We start from the raw sequence: 18,158 nt of genomic DNA, 5'->3' as shown, positions 1-18,158 counted from the left end.
CTTGGCCGCTTCGCCTCCTTTGTGCTGGGTGGGACTCCTGCTCCGGGTGGCAGCAGTGTTCTGATGGACCTGCTGCTGGCGGTGGTGGCACATGTGCCAACAGAGAGGGCTCTGAGTGCCGCCTCTGGCACTCGTGCCATAGGTTCGCCACCACTGACATAGGAGAACAAACCCAACAGGACAAGATTCAGCAGTCCATCTGTACCTTGAAAGCTACACCAAGGCCACTCTTTTTGAAGACAACAAAGTCCACATTTTGGACAGAGAGGACCGCTGGTTTGAAAGAGGGGTCAAAGAATTGAATAGCCCTCCCTCAACAAATTGGGGGGGGTGGCGGGGTTTAAAGACACCATCTGTCTACAATGCAACCCTTGCAGCAGTTCCAAGAAGATTCCACAACCAATTGCACCCTAATTCAGGTGACCTTGAGGGCACAGATCAACCCCCAAGTGACCTCAAGAGTTCTCAGAGAGAGTACCAACAACCAGATGACTGCAAAGAAATATAATCCTTCCATTCCCCCCCCCACCCATCTTATCAGAACCTATCCTTCCATTCCCCCACCATCAGAACTGATGAAGCTTCTTGGGTGGGAAATAAAACGTTTTCTTCTTCTTCCCCAAAGGGGAAAAAACACACACAGTCTAATGGCCTTTTGAAGAAAAAAGCACCTTTGCGACTACTATGACCTGGATGACTGAGCATCTTAACAGATGTCCAGGAAACTAGTTCTGGCCTCTTCTAAGACATTTACCATTTGAAGCTTGCTTCGATATTTTCTAGTCTGCAGATATTCCTTTGATATCCCAAGGTCATTCCCTATTAGAAATTCTGTTTACTGTATATATAGCACCACAGAGCAAAACAAGAGTACAGTCACCATGTGCTTTACTGCTCAACTGTTTCATTGTACCAGGAAACTCTACTTAGAACAAAAGAGCATAGAGTATGTACCAGGGGTAGGCAACCTTGGCTCTTTTATGAGTTGTGGACTTCAACTCCCAGAATTCCTGAGCCAGCATGGCTCCGCTTGGAAACCTCTCCCTTTTCCCTCAGCATAGCTGGCTCAGGAATTCTGGGAGTTGAAGTCCACGAGTCCTAAAAGAGCCAGGGTTGCCTACCCTTGGTATATACCATAGATCCAAACTTGTAAACGCTGCTATCTATTGGCTGAATACTATTATAGTTGTCACATAGAAATACATCCCAACAACAAATGCCAGCATTTCCACATACCATTACGATTGGGCAGAGAAGGGGAACCTTTGCACAGCAATCCTTTCCAGACTTGGCTGGGCAACCTGGTGTGATCTCATCCTAATAAAAACGTCTGAACACATTCCATATTAAGACTTATCTCTGTCTGGGTCAGTCAATCAAGATTTCTGACCCACAGCCCAGACTGAGGGATACATTCCCGGGAAACTGTCCTGTGCTGTGTTCAAGGTCAATTGACCAGATGTGAGAAGTCATTCCAGTGCTAAAAGTGATGTAAATATAGAGCAAAGGAGCTCCTTTTTCATTTTTGAACTGACGGGCATGCTATTTGACAGTGTATCTATCAACATTTTGTGTGTGAGAGACACTGTGCACAATGCAAGGAGACAACTTACTTTTGCTTGTTCAACTTCATAGTAAACAGAACATCAAGCCACAACTGGGCAGGAGAGGAACAGGCACTCACAATAAGTGACATCACACATACCATGACATCAAACAAATAACGCAAAAGTACCCCAATTGCGTCAACATATGTTAATGTCCTGGCATGTAAGACATCGTTATGGCTTCTTCTTCTTCTTGTTCAGTTGCTAAATCATGTCCAACTCTTTGCAACTCCATGGGCCATAGCACGTGAGGTCTCCGTCTCCTCCACTCTCTCCTGGAGTTTGCTCAAATTCATGTTCATTGCATCCCGTGACCCTATCTAACCATCTCCTCCTCTGGCGGTCCCTTCTCCTTCAGCCTTCCATCTTTCCCAACACCAGGGCTTTCTCACGTGGTGGCCAACGTATTTGAGCTTCAACTTCAGTACCTGACCTTCAAAAGGACAGTCAGGGTTGATTTCCTTCAGGATCAATTGATTTCTTTATGGTTTCTGGTAGCCATCAAACTCCAAATAGATAAAAAACAGGGGGAAAGCCTTCTCTTCTCACACGCTTCCCTCTCTGGGTCACCTGGAGGACTTCTTTGCCTATCAGAGTGTGAGACTCTCAAGTAGACACTTTTTGCCAACAGTGGGCTAAACAGCTTCAAAGCACTTCCAAATTTATTCTAGTTACTTCCGAAAGGGTAAAGATGATGCTTTACACCTCGCCCGCCTCCTGTTTTATCTTTAAATTCTTCACTTCCATTTTTTTTATCAGTATCTCATTAAGGCCAGACAACTTTCTGACATCCTTTTCTTCACCTGATTTGCATCTGTGACATCCTCCGAGGGATTTTCCAGCATGACTAAGCTCTGCCCTTTTGAGATTCACACAGGTCTAGTGACACAACAGGCGTTGGCAAACTGACAAGGGCTGCCTTGAAAGGAAGCGAGTTGTCAAAGGAACGGTGCGGCTAAATCCAGGGAGGAATCAAACACACAAAGAAGAATTTGGTAAAATAGGGCACACATTGATTTCTCGGTGACTTATCAAACCTGTACACTGTAGCAATACAGATATATATATATATACTGTATATATATATATATATACAGTATATGTATATATATATATATACAGTATATATATATATATATATATATATATATATATATATATATATATATATATATATATATATACAGTATATGTATATATATATATATGTATATATACAGTATATGTATATATATATATATACAATATATATATATATATATACAATATATATATATATATATATATATATATATATATATATATATATATATATATATATATATATATATATATGTTTTCTGAGGTTTTCGCGGGTGTTTGTATGTGGATCTTTGGTTATTCGGGTTTTTTCCCGCGTGGAACTAAAGGTGTAGGAGCGACGTTTCGACGGAATCCCATCCGTCATCATCAGGCTGGTGGCTTCTGCTTCCTTCTTCTGGGAGAAGCATGTGGCTGTTTGTTCCTCTGTTTTTTTTGAAGCCACGGGACATGAAATTGATTTTAAAAAAACCAAAACTATCACCAAAATTGAACATTTTAACAACAGAATAATCAGAGAAGCCATTGAGATAGAAAAACGCCCCCACAGCATGAACAAACGAGATGATACCTCTCGCCTACCAACCATTTGGAAACCCGCCTTGATTGACAGACGAGTCCCAACCACCAAGAATGATACCAGACCCAAACTCATGATAACACCACATGACATCACCACCACACAACCATTCAAAAAGCAAATCCGAACCCACAATGATAACGAGGCACAACCACAAAACAGAAACCTAACTACAGCTGCAACATCAGCCACTTTAAACCCCTCCAAACCACACAATAAGCAAACTGACACCCACTATAAAAACATGGCACCACCACAAACACGAAGCCGAACAAAAGCAGCACAACTCACCAGCTCAGGTCTAAAGCTGGCAGCTGAGACCAGCCCATCCACTCAAAACACACCCCCACCCAATCAGAACACACCCACCATTCAAAACACACTCCCGCCCAATCAGAACACACTTTATCCCCCACCCAATCAGAGCACACCTCCACCCACAGAACACACCCCCTCTGGCAGTTTAAAAAAGAGGAACAAACAGCCACATGCTTCTCCCAGAAGAAGGAAGCAGAAGCCACCAGCCTGATGATGACGGATGGGATTCCGTCGAAACGTCGCTCCTACACCTTTAGTTCCACGCGGGGAAAAACCCGAAAAACCAAAGATCCATATATATATATATATATATATATATATATATATATATATATATATATATATATATGTTTTCTGAGGTTTTCGCGGGTGTTTGTATGTGGATCTTTGGTTATTCGGGTTTTTCCCCACGTAGAATTGAAGGTGTAAAAGCAACGTTTCGACGAAATCCCATCCGTCATCATCAGGCTGGTGGCTTCTGCTTCCTTCTTCTGGGAGAAGCATATGGTAGTGACTGTTTGTTCCTCTTTTTTATATATGTGTGTGTGTGTGTGTGTGTGTGTGTGTGTGTGTAAATTTTAGATTGCTAACAAAGAATTAGAGGGAGACTGATATTCTTAATTCTTTGTTAGCAATCTAAAATTTACACAAATATGAGCTGTCACTGTTGTGACTACTGCCTGTCAATGGCCTTCGGTTAGGCTGAAACAGGAAATAAAGAGAGAGAGAGAGAGAGAGAGAGAGAGAGAGAGAGAGAGAGATAATAGGTAGAGAGATATAGATGATAGATAGACAGACAAGCAGGCAGGCAGGCAGGCAGGTAGATAGGTAGACATATAGATATAGACATAGAGATGATAAATAGTAGACAGATAGATGGATAGATGGCCATGATAAATATTCATTTGTGTCAAAATACACTGTCTATGCTATCTGCTGTCTGGTGTTTTTATTCTCTCGTAACACTGGGTTCCCCCAACCTCAACTCTTTCATAAAACCACGTATCTTCTGGCTGTTCGCAGTGCAACCACATTCAGCTTTTCCCAAGGAAGGCTCTCTTTGCTAATAAAATATACTAAGAATAGAATAACATCTTGGAGATCTTCTAGTCCAACCCCTTGCTTAGGCAGGAAAACCCTATACCATTTCAGACAAATGGCTGTCCAGTCTCTTCTTAAAAACTTCCAGTGTTGGAGCATTCACCGCTTCTGGAGGCAGGTTGTTCCACTGGTTAATTGTTCTGACTGTCAGGAAGTTTCTCCTTAGTTCCAGGTTGCTTCTCTCCTTGATTAGTTTCCATCCGTTGCTTCTTGTCCTGCTTTCGGGTGCTTTGGAGAAGAGCTTGACTCCCTCTTCTTTGTGGCAGCCCCTGAGATATTGTAACACTGCTATCATGTCCCCCCTCGTCCTTCTCTTCATTAAACTAGACATACCCAATTCCAGCAACCGTTCCTTATATGTTGTAGCCTCCAGTCTCTTAATCATCTTTGTTGCTCTTCTCTGCACTCTTTCTAGAGTCTCAGCATCTTTTTTACATTGGGGTGACCAAAACTGGAGGCAGTATTCAAAGGGTGGCCTTCTGGGAAAATGTGTGCAACATTAATTGTCTTCCCTCCATGCCCTGTAGTTTTGGTCCATTTTCTGACTTACTGTCCATATTATGCAGACTTATGCATGGTATGCCTTATGAGAGCCTATTTAGTCAGGCGGCTTTTTTACCACATACTGAGATATGAGTCGTTGTCCCGTTTTAACCCTTCTCTGAAAACTGTGGTTGAAATCACGCTTTCGTGAGTTTAGGGTGGGGAGAAGTGTTTACCACCAACAAACCTATGTCAAATAACCCCGAACATGTTCAGAAATACAATACACGCTGGTTGCTTAGTACCTGACTTTTGATCACGTCACCCCCCCCCCGGGGATGCAACAGTAGTTTTAAGTGTGAGGACTGGTGGCAAGTCCTGTTTTTGTCTGGTAACGTGGCTCATTAAATAAATGGTTGGGAGTTGAGGAGTACTTGTAAGTCAAACTCTGCAAGAGAGGAAGGTTTTGTCGGCACCGCCACCTCCTTCGTCACAACAGTGCCCATTTGGTTTCACAGCTTTGCAGATAGGATCAAATGTACACATATTCGGGCGATACACAATTTGGGTTCCGAAGGAAAAGGTTGCACTTTTTGGTAACTGGGTCTTCTCCTGGGTTTGTGTTTGGAGTTGACCAATGCCACATTCACATTCCCACGTGCTCCGAAGCCCCATTTTGCTTTTGAAGCCAAAGCACTGGCCTGCTCTAAGTTATGTAGATCTTCCTCCGGGTAGGAAATCCTTCGTTTGCCACATTGCTAACAAGTTTGTGGTAGGGCTGGTCAAAAAAAAAAAAAAGGCAGTGGCTGTGAAGACGCTTTTGCTGTGCCTCTCTCACATTACACAGAAAAATGCATGGAGCTTAAATTGCCCTGATGCAGGCACATCGTTTTCACTGTTTTGCTGATCGAAGAGAATATTTGTAGCTCAAGATTGAACTGCGGGGTCCCTGGTGCTCTCTGAGCTGGGTGGTGTTCCTGCAGATGTTTCATGACCCAATTAGGCTAAATCATCTGTTCTAGAAGGGAGGGGGGGTTTGTAGAGGGGAGGAAGAGGAGGAGGAGCTTGGAGGTTTCCTTGCAGACATTTCATGACCCAACTAGGGAACAGCATCAGGGAGTGAGGTTTGCCAAAAGGAGGAGGAGGAGGGGGGGGGGAAGAATAAAAGGACTGTGGGGTCCTTGGTGCTCTCTGAACTGAGTGGTTTTCTTGAAAATGTTGCATGATCCAACTAGGGAACATCATCAGTGTTCGAAAGGACCAAACCTCACTCCCTTTTAGCCCTGAAAATATTACCTAGCTGGGTCATGAAATGTCTGCGAGAAAACCACCAAGCTTAGAAAGCCCCAAGGACCCCAAAGGACTTTTTTGGCTGTACCCTGTGGACATTTCTTTTCTTTTTTTAAAATTTTTATTAAATTTATTATTTAAAACATTGGACACGGTACAAACGGACTGACATGCCTTCTTGTCTACAATATTCACATATGTACATATACACATAAAATACACTTAACATACATATCAATTATATATAATAATACAATACTTAGAGCAATCGACCGATCTATAAATTCTAATAGAGACCTTCCTTTTGTTCCCGCCAAAAATAAAACTTATTCCAAATTTTGTAGTAACCTGATTGATCTTTATTTTTGATTTCCAAAGTTAATTTATCCATTTCTGCGTATTCCCAAATTTTCCTTATGACCTCGTTTTCTACTGGAATTTCACTCTTTTTCCAATTCTGGGCAAATGACATTCTTGCTGCTGTAATAATATGAATCATCAGATACAGCTCTTCTTTGGGGTATTTCTCTTTTGTTATGCCCAATAGGAAAAATTTTGGACTCAACTCAACTTCTTCTCTTAGTATTTCTTTTAGCCAGGTCCACCTGTGGACATTTCTGATATCCAGTCAATACACCCATGTTAATTCCATTAGCCGCTGAATACTATGTCTGTCCGGGATCTGTTTTGTTTGTCCTCTATCCTATGGCTGCCCTTATATTGCATAAATAGTGTTCCAACAGGTAAAATAAGCGATTGCGTTAATTTTCAGTGAATGTTTTTTCAAAGTAATAGGGGGGGGGGGGCGGGAAAGGCCTGCAGCTAAGAACTGGATTGCTTTTTGCAGAAATAACAGTGAACTGAATTCATTTTACTTCTAGCTTCAGTGTCCTTAGAATAAACGTAGGAAGGAAAAAAAAGAAAGGAGAATCTTTTTTTTTAAAAAAACAAATACATATTAAGTATTTATTAGATGAGTGTGCATTCAGTATCACTGAATATCAGCCTTGAAGGTAAATGCTGATTTGGAAATGATGGTGAGACACCATTGTTCAGCTCCCATATGGCGTCAGCCTTACCAGCTACACAAGACAGTAAATATGACCGGATCAGCTAAATATATTTTACTGTAAAGCTGAATTAACACAATCGTGCCAGACTGAAAGTACAAATCTCCCGCTGTCTCTTTTACAGCCTGAGAAATTAGGGACGGTCCCTTCTGAATCTCCTTCTGTGCCTGTTATGCAGCTGATGGCGATGCTTCCTTTTATCTGACCAATCAGAATACAGAATACAGAATAAAAGCATTGGAAGGGAACGTGGAGGTCCTCTAGTCCAACCCCCTCCTCAAATAGGAGATACTATGCCATTCTGGACCAATGGCTCTCCAGTCCCTTCTTAAAAGCCTCCAGTGATGGAGTACCTACACAACTTCCGGGGGCAAGTTGTTCTACTGGTTAATTGTATTCCCTGTCAGGAAGTTTCTCCTTAATGCCAGGTTGCTTCTCTCCTTGATTAGTTTCCGTCCATTGTTTCTTGTCCTGCCCTCTGGTGCTTTGGAGAAGAGGTCCACCCCTTCCTCTCTGGGGCAGCCCCTCCAGTACTGGAAGACTGCTATCACATCATCTTTTCTTTGTCCTGTCTTCCAAGCTCTTTCCCACGTACCATTAGAACAGAATTTGGAATAGACTAGAGAATAGAGTTGGAAGGGGCCAATTCCATGCTGAAGCAGGAGACTCTATACCAGGGGTAGGCAACCTTGGCTCTTTTATGACTCATGGACTTCAACTCCCAGAATTCCTGAGCCAGCCAGGCTGAGGGGAAAGGGAGAGGTTTCCAAGCTGAGCCATGCTGGCTCAGGAATTCTGGGAGTTGAAGTCCATGAGTCATAAAAGAGCCAAGGTTGCCAACCCCTGGCCTAGGCCTAGGCTGCTTTATGACTTGTGGGCTTCAACTCCCAGAATTCCTGAGCCAGCCAGGCTGAGGGGAAAGGGAGAGGTTTCCAAGCTGAGCCGTGCTGGCTCAGGAGTCCATGAGTCATAAAAGAGCCAAGGTTGCCTACCCCTGGACTAGAGAATAGAGTTGGAAGGGCCAATTCCCTCCTGAAGCAGGAGACTCTACACCAGGGGTAGGCAACCTTGGCTCTTTGATGACTCGTGGACTTCAACTCCCAAAATTATCCTGCAACCGTTCCTCATATGTTTTAGTCTCCAGCTGCTGGGTATGGCTAATCTATGGCTTAGCGGCCCAGAAGAAAAGGGAACAGCAGAGGGAAATGTGCGCATGGGTGGCCTCCTGCGCACATGTGCGAATGGGGCCACGCATGAGCAAATGGAGCCGCTAGTATTGTGTAGTGAGTTTTGGACCGCATGGACCGCATAGAAGACGCCAGGCAGATGAGTGCAGTATATCAGCTCTTTACTGTGGTCAGACTGAACTGGAAACAAAGGGCTGCCTGATCCCTTATATACCTGGCCAGATACACCCCAGGCCAATCCCTTTAACTGAATTTCCCACCATCCGCGGGCCAGCCAATCCTGTCACAGTATAGCGCCACCTGGTAGTGTCAGTGGCCATTGCTAATATGATCACCCAACTATATACATCTATATTGTTGTTGTTAGTTGCAAAGTCGTGTCCGACCCATCACGACCCTATGGACAATGTTCCTCCAGGCCTTCCTGTCCTCTACCATCTTCTGGAGTCCATTTAAGCTCACGCCTACTGCTTCAGTGACTCCATCCAGCCACTTCATTCTCTGTTGTCCCCTTCTTCTATTGCCCTCAATCTTTCCCAGCATTAGGCTCTTCTCCAGTGAGTCCTTCCTTCTCATTAGGTGGCCAAAGTATTTGAGTTTTAGCTTCAGGATCTGGCCTTCTAAAGAGCAGTCAGGGTTGATCTCCTCTAGGACTGACCGGTTTGATCACCTTGCAGTCCAAGGGACTCACAGGAGTCTTCTCCAGCACCCTAGTTCAAAAGCTTCAATTCTTTGGTGCTCAGCCTTTCTTATGGTCCAGCTTTCACTGCCATACATTGCAACTGGGAAGACCATAGCCTTGACTATACGCATTTTTCTTGACAGGGTGATGTCTCTGCTTTTGAGTGTGCTGTCTAGATTTGCCATGGCTTTCCTCTCAAGGAGCAAGCGTCTTTTACTTTCTTGGGTACAGTCCCCATCTGCACTGATCTTGGAGCCCAGGAAAATAAAATCTGTCACTACCTCCATTTCTTCCCCATCTATTTGCCAGGAATTGAGAGGGCCAGATGCCATGATCTTGGTTTTCTTAATGTTTAGTTTCAACCCAAGTTTTGCACTCTCCTTCTTCACTCACAACAAGAGGCTCTTTAGTTCCTCTATATACATACAGTAAATGCTAGTGGCTGTGAAGCGGTGCTACTGCAAGTGGGGCAGGGCTTGCCAGCTATTCCCAGGGCCTGGTGTCAATAGATCGCAGCCCGGTATCAGACGGTCGACCATAGGCTGGGGACCCCTGATTAGAGAAAAGAAGGAATAGTGGGGACGTGATAGCAGTCTTGTATTATTTGAGAGGCTGCCACAAAGAAGAATGGGTCAACTTATTTTCCAAAGCACCAGAAGGCAAGGCAAGAAACAATGGGTGGAAACTATTCAAGGAGAGAAGCAAAGAGGAATAAGGAGAAATTTCCTGACAGTGAGGACAATTAATCAGTGGATTAATTGTCTTCAGAAGTTGTGGGCGCTCCATCACTGGAGGCTTTTAAGAAAAGGCTGGACAGTCACGTAAGGTCTCCTGCTTGAACAGAGGTTGGACTAGAAGACTCCAAGGTCCCTTCCGGCTGTATTCCGAATTAAATTAGATGGGAGACCCAAGAAAATATCAAACTGAGAAGTACAAAAATCCCCCAAACTCAAGGAAAAGACAATCCATCCAGCCGCCAAGATTTCCGTTCCGCTTGAATCCAATTTCCTTTAATCATAATTACCGGGGAGAACGACTGCAAACAAACTTTTAGCACTTGATTAACTGCAAAATTCCCTTTATTTAAAGAAGAAAGGTGCCTCAATTAGCCGGGTACCATTCTCAGACAGTACTTGTTTCTGCTTTCTTCTAAAATAAATGAAAATATAAACTCTCAAATCCGTTCGCTCTTGTAATGAAAATTGCATGACCCTAACTCAAATCAAAGCTAGGGAGCTGCTGTGGTCTTATGAACTAATTGAAAATGGAGGTGGGGTTTGTTTTTTTGTTTTTTGTTTTAAAAAAACCCACCACCATCCTTCTATGCATGTCTGGAAAATGCTAATTGACTGTTTTATATTCTGTTTAAACCCCATCCAGCTGGGCACAATTATTTGCTTTAAATATTTGCACTCGCCATGTTCATGTATTTTTCTATCTTCCACCCCCTCGTAATCACAGCTTCATGTTAAAAACAAAAATTACCAAACAAAGAAAAACAATTAACGTGCTGTCTTAAATAGTCTCACTTTTCACTTCATTAGTATTCTGCAGGAATATGATGAATAAGAATTTTTCAGACATAGATTTAATTTTAACGAAAGAGAATTCTCTTTCTCTCTCTTCTTCTATATGGACTTAAGCCCTCGGGGAGAACATAGCTCTGAAACTCAAATGTGGGGCTTCTAAATTAAATTCTGAATGCCAAATTTAGAGTTTGGATGTTTTTTGTTGTTGTTTTTTTAAAAAAGAAGTCTTATGACCAGAATCCAAATACAGCAATCAAATCGTATCTTTATTATGTTCACAGACCAGCTTGGAAGATTACAAATGGGGATGCTGTGATGCTGCAACATAAATTACAAATTTATAATTTATAAACACATGTCGGTTGGCAACCACATGACCATAGAGAGGCTGCCATGGTCGTAAGTGGGAGGACCAGCTGTAAGTCGCTTTTTTCAGGGCCGTTGTAATTTTGAGCGGTCACTGAACGGAGAGTTGTAAGTCGAGAACTCGCTGTAAAACTATCCAGAATATGGAGCCCCAAGTCGAGAACTCGCTGTAAAACTATCCAGAATATGGAGCAGCCCCAAGTAAGGATGAAGATTGTGTAACAAGCTTGCGGCAATCTGGTAAACAATAAGGTTGTGAATGAATTCGCAAGCTATGAAGTGAGTCACCGTGTCTTTGTTTCAGCTCTGCTCTGCAAATAACTCCCTTCAAACAGATCGTTCTCCACGTTCGTTTCATAATCTTTAGATAAAGAATATTACAGCATAGCAATCGGTTCCCAAACACTCAGCATCACAAGGAAAGCAAGCAAACCACTTAAGAAATGCTGTCTGGCCACCTCGCAGTGCATCCAGCGAGGGTCAAAAAAGTCAAGATGGCGGCCACCACTGTGCCTGATTCAAGCCCAGCCTTTTTTATCTGCAAATCACAATGCACCGACCAAGGGGTGGGGCAACGAATGCACTGATACAGCTGCCATTTTGAGTTTGGGGGCATAAGACATAGAACCCTTGTGGCACCCCCTGCTGGTGGTTCTAGGCTGCACTTCCATATTCCGAATGAGCATGTTATTGCAGTCTAAGACCGGATCGTAAAAGTACAAACAATGAAATACAGGCCTATTTCTAGGTTTATAATAACAACAGTTGATAATGATCAATATTGTATTGCGCTCTCTCTCCCTCTCCCTCTCTCCCTCTCCCTCCCTCCCTCTCTCTCTCTCTCTCTCTCTCTCTCTCTGTGAATTTTTTTTAAAAAAATCACTGAATGAAAATGAAGACTTGTGGAGTATTTTCTTTTTCTCTTGCTGAACTTTTAAAGGGTTGTCCACATTTTGAGAGGGGGAGGAGGAGGAGGAAGGAGGAGGAAGAAGGAGAAGGAGGAGGAGGAGGAGGAGGAGGAGGAGGAGGAGGAGGAGGAGGAGGAGGAGGAGGAGGAGAAGGTAGCCCACAGGTGCTTTTTCGAAAGGCAACTGGACTTCCTATGTTTTTCCTTGAAGATGTTTCGCTTCTCATCCAAAGGAGCTTCTCAATTCTGAAATTCAGAACTGAAGAAGCTTTTTGGATGGGAAGTGAAAAGTCTTCAAGGAAAAACGCATAAAGTCCAGTTGCCTTTTGAAAAAGCAATTTTGGGATAACCATGACCTGGATGAATGAGAATGTCCATAAACAAGGAGAAGGAGAAATGATGGTGAAGGAAAAGGACAAGAAGAACACTCCTCAATTAAATAGTTCATACTTCAAGCAATACAATGACTTTCCATTCTTTCTAACGCAGTAGAATAAAATGACAACAAACCCAACTTTTTCCTTTCATGTACTATTATGTTTTTCATAACATCAAACTAATCCGCAAAACCCAAAGTCAACATTTCATTTTTTTTAATTTTCGATCTCAAGCACATAATCCAGAAGCGGTCCAACTGTAGTCATAAAATGAGGATTCTCTGACCATGACTTTCTTCCCAGGAGGAAAACTGCTGGAGATCACCGTGGGGAATCGCGTTTTAGGATGCTTCCTTGTACAAAAATGTCCTTTCACATAATAAATAAGCACATGGGTTGGCCATAAATGGCCCTTCAGTGCACTAGTCTTGTTTAGCTGCAAGAAGAAAAATCATAGATATAATGGAGTGCTGCAGATGATACCACTCTAATGGCAGAAAGTGAAGAGGAACTAAAGAGCCTCTTGTTGCGAGTGAAGAAGGAGAGTGCAAAACTTGGGTTGAAACTAAACATTAAGAAAACCAAGATCATGGCATCTGGCCCTCTCAATTCCTGGCAAATAGATGGGGAAGAAATGGAGGTAGTGACAGATTTTATTTTCCTGGGCTCCAAGATCAGTGCAGATGGGGACTGTAGCCAAGAAATTAAAAGACGCTTGCTCCTGGGGAGGAAAGCCATGGCAAATCTAGACAGCACACTAAAAAGCAGAGACATCACCCTGTCAACAAAAGTGCGTATAGTCAAGGCTATGGTCTTCCCAGTTGCAATGTATGGCAGTGAAAGCTGGACCATAAGAAAGGCTGAGCACCAAAGAATGGAGGCCTTTGAACTCTGGTGCTGGAGAAGACTCCTGCGAGTCCCTTGGACTGCAAGGCGATCAAACCAGTCAGTCCTAGAGGAGATCAACCCTGACTGCTCTTTAGAAGGCCAGATCCTGAAGCTAAAACTCAAGTACTTTGGCCACCTAATGAGAAGGAAGGACTCACTGGAGAAGAGCCTCATGCTGGGAAAGGTTGAGGGCAAGAGAAGAAGGGGACGACAGAGAATGAGGTGGCTGGATGGAGTCACTGAAGCAGTAGGCATGAGCTTAAATGGACTCCAGAAGATGGTAGAGGACAGGAAGGCCTGGAGGAACATTGTCCATAGGGTCGCGATGGGTCGGACACGACTTCGCAACTAACAACAACAATGGAGTGCTATTAAGAAAGATGACAAGAGGCAAGTCACCTCTTGTCAGCAGAAAATTAGGGCTTCAAAGCTTCAAAATATAGTACTTTGCTTCTAGAAAATACTGACAGGTAAATGCCGCTGACAGCTGCTGGTCTGCAGTCTTTACAAAATAATGCAGAAAGGAACAGCTTCCGAGCTTTAAGTCCTCCGCATATGATACATCTGGCAATGTTCAAACATCATGGTAGTTTAATTTCTAGTTTACATGACATCCAGCCTGCTGACCAGATCAAAGAAGTCCACACAACCACTCAGCTAGCAGGAATATTGCCTTCCATCCCTCCATTACAATGTATGTGTATATCCACACTTCCTACATCTGTCTGTCTTCTATCTATCCATCCATCCAGTCTCTTTAAAGATTCTTCATAGGATTTGATTGCCACTACTAGTAGCAACCTAGTTATTTGCTGAATCATCCCAGCTTTTCCAGAATTAAAAGTCTGTTATTCAGCAAATCTTTTCAGCTCACCCCTCTACAACTCCAGCCAGAACTACAGTCCAATCTTGCCCCAGATATGTCAGTTCAGCACAGGTTTATTCCATTGGACTAAAAGATTATTGAGCAAACGATGAGGACGTGTTACAACCACCAACAATTCAATATTTGTTCCCCAAAATAGAACCGATCCAAGGGTACTACACAGCTGAAAACAAGATGCTAAGGCGAGAGTGTTCACTCAGCATAAATACTGCTTGCTTTTGAGATTTGATTATCAAACTTTTTGGCAAGTTCTCTCACGGCAAAGAAGCAGACAAATATTTATAGCTTAAGTTAATCTCTTCTCTTCCTGGGACGCAAGGAAACAGATAGTAGCAGCATAAAAGGAATGCACAGATTATCTAGCCTAGATCCCAAGGGGATTATTAGGCCTTGATACTTCTAGCAAATCTTTGCCAGCTGTATGTCCACAGACCCGTCTGTCCACCTCAGCCAGATATAAACAACGCAAACTGCAGACTTTCAACTCAAATCCAAAAGGACCCATGTGTGCAAAACAGCAATGATGTCCATGACTTTATATTCTGTGGCTGAGACATCGCCTCTGTGCGGCAATGAAACTCTTGCTAAGTCATCTCCTCGGTTTCTCTTTTCATAAAATGGATCTTTGTTACGGGGCTGTCTCAGTTTTGTGGTGGTGCCCGTGATCATCTTCCCAAAGACCAAGTAGGGCCAACCAGTCTGCAAAAACTGGGGAGCCTTATTCATACAGGGTCCCCCTTGTTTTTAGCTGACCTGTCAGAGTAGAAGGGTTACCTCTTATTGTTATTTATATTTATTTATCATTTATTATTACCTCTTATTTCCCCTTCTACTTGTTGCATATTATTACTATTGATCATCAAACCATCAGCCAGATATTCAGGCTGGGGTCTGGCTTTTTTTCTTTTCTTACCAAGGACCCGGGATAGGCAGATCTGGAGGTTTGATGGGGTTACAGATATTGCCGTAGGATGGAAGCTCTTTCCCAGAAAAGCCACCTTTTGCAATTGACTGATGGCGAATTTGTCAATGTCGATGGTGTTCAAGTGGTGCTCCAGATTTTTTGGGATTGCACCCAGGATCCCTATGACTATCGGTACTACCCTTGCTTGCCTTTGCCACAGTCGTTCTATTTCTATTTGTAAGTCTTTGTATTTTGTTATCTTCTCCAGTTCTTTCTCATCTCTTCTGCTGTCTCTAGGCACTGCCACATCCACTATTTTGTCTTTTTTATAGACAATTGTTAAGTCCGGGGTGTTATGTGCCAGGTGCCTATCTGTTTGAATTCTAAACTCCCAGGGCAATTTAACTTCTTCATTTTCTATGACTTTCTCTATTTTGCTTACAGGCAAATGGTATTTCTTGCAGATCTTCCAATGCACCATTGTTGCTACTTTGTCATGCCGCTGCTTGCAGTCAGTCTGGGCGATCTTCTTGCAGCAGCTAAGCAGATGGTCCCCTGTTCCTTCAGCTTCTTTGCATAGGTGGCACTTACTGTCTGTTGCTGTCCTTCTCAGTTATGGCATTGTATGCATTTCTTCTTAAGGCTTGCTCTTGTGCAGCCAGAATTAGCCCCTCAGTTGTTGTTGCTGTTGTTGTTGTCGTTATTATTATTACTCTGTTGTTTTGTAAGTATACGGAGTGCTTTTGAACTGCAGATAAATTCCTTGTGTGTCTAACCACAATTGGCCAAATAAAGTATTCTGTTCTGTTCTACACTATTCTACTCTACTCTACTCTACTCTACTCTACTCTACTCTACTCTACTTGGTACCATAAAAATATAAAGCTTGCAAATTGCGAGCCACGATTAGATTACAACAGCGCATTTTAATCATAAGGTGGTTATGTGTGTGCATAAAATCAAGAAACTGTTGAAATGGCAACAGAAGGCCTGTGCTTCATCATGGGTGTCAGAATTCCCAGGCATGCTTGTAGGAACACTCAGGACAAGTACCAGGATCAGTGGGTTTCTACTTTGCTAAACAAGTCCTTTGAGAAACAAGAGATAAGAGAAGGTGATAAGGGCTGTTGACTGAAAGGAATTCACTGATAGCAGAAGCTGAGGACTTACATTACACAACTTTTATCACACCACAATTAATTTTGCAATAGAGCTACAATTGCTTACTCCCCGTAGAGACTGTATCTCCTAAGATGCTATCAGAAATACACTCTACACCAGGGGTAGGCAACCTTGGCTCTTTTATGACTCGTGGACTTCAATGCCCAGAATTCCTGAGCCAGGAATTCTGGGAGTTGAAGTCCACGAGTCATAAAAGAGCCAAGGTTGCCTACCCCTGCTCTACACCATTCCAAGTTCTCCGTTTGAACCAAGCTAAACATTCTGCTTTCAACCCACTTTAGCCCTGGTCTCCATGCAAGACCATTTGGGAATGAAGAAAAGTCTGGGACTGGAAAGAAAAATCATAGCCTCTGCCTCAGTTTCCCCTTAGTGGTCTATGGTCATCTTCTCAAGATGCTCTCCTTCCACAATCCCAACCATTTGCCTGCCCTAATGGCATTTCTTATTATGTGCAAGAACGGTTTTGTTCTGGAGATTTATTTCTGGGGTATCTTCCTTAACCCTAAATATTTGTTTGGGTCTCTGGCAAGTGAAAAAAACCAAGATCAAGAAACAAGAATATAAGGAAACCTCAGGAAACACTACGATGTACTGAGGCCTTCAAACCAAGTCACACCCACAACTACATCCTGAATAAACAATAACTCATGGCTAGAACTAGCAAAGTGATCCGATAAATCTTTGCTTAGACCAGCCAAATGTGCACAGAACTCTAGACAAGTATTTAAGCATTCTGGATCTTCCACAAAAGATTTATTGAATAATCTGAGGAGCGGGGGAAAGAAGCAAAGGCTTTCAGACTTAAGTCATGAATCTACACAGATAATTGGAAATAGATTTGGGGGGTGGGGAGAGGAAGTATTATAGCCCTTAAGAGCTCAGTTATACAGTTGTTGCTGTTGTTACAACATGTCTGATTCTTTGCGACTCCATGGACCACAGCATGCCAGGCCCCACTATCCTCCACTGTCTCCTGGAGTTTGCCCAGATCCACATTCATTGTGTTGATGACCCTATCTAACCATCTCCTCTTCTGCCATCCCCTTCACCTTTTGGCTTCCATCTTTCCCAACATCAAGGTCTTTTCCAACGAGTCCTCCCTTCTCATTTGATGGCCAAATTATCTGAACTTCTTTCCAAAAGACAGTCAGGATTGATTTTCTTTGGGATTGACTCTTTTGATTCTCCAGAGTCTTCTCCCCTGCCACAATTCGAAAACATCAATTCTTTGGCTCTCAGCCTTCTTTATGGTCCAACTCTCACAGCCATACATTACTACTGGCCAAAGCATAGCTTTGACTCTAAGTAATACAGTGGAAACCAAGATAATAAATTATTATTATATCTTATCGACATAGGCAATCATATTCTAGAGCAAACCTTTAAATTTGGGGCAAGTTTACCTAGAAATGCAAAGATGTAGCTCAAAAGGTGAAGCTTCTATCAAATTATTGATTGACTGAGTATTAGTAAGAAGGTAGTAAGAAGGAATCTGCCGTTCGCTCTTTAGAAGTTTGGGTTACAAAGCTGGAAAACCCTAGATTGTTATTTTTGGGCAATGCAGGGAATTGTTGTTATTACTGACAAGCTGAGCTGCTTCACAACACTTTCTAGATCTCTGCCCTTTGTACCGAAACGAGAGGACACAGCTGGACCCACATAGTTGGAAAACCTCCAATGGGGGAAGCTTGTGCAGTACAAAAATAACTTCCAAAGGAAGT

General features: G+C 42.8%; 1 protein-coding gene across 2 annotated transcripts in view; it reads right to left on the bottom strand.

The window, feature by feature from the left end:
• Nucleotides 1-18,158, bottom strand: part of CAMK1D (calcium/calmodulin dependent protein kinase ID) — a 175,439-nt gene that overhangs the window by 88,291 nt on the left and 68,990 nt on the right. The window lies entirely within an intron of this gene.

Source organism: Vipera ursinii (assembly GCF_947247035.1).
Source record: "Vipera ursinii genome assembly, chromosome: 6".
Taxonomy (NCBI): domain Eukaryota; kingdom Metazoa; phylum Chordata; class Lepidosauria; order Squamata; family Viperidae; genus Vipera; species Vipera ursinii.
The sequence above is the reverse complement of the archived record's forward strand: the minus strand, read 5'-3'. Positions and strand labels throughout refer to the sequence as shown.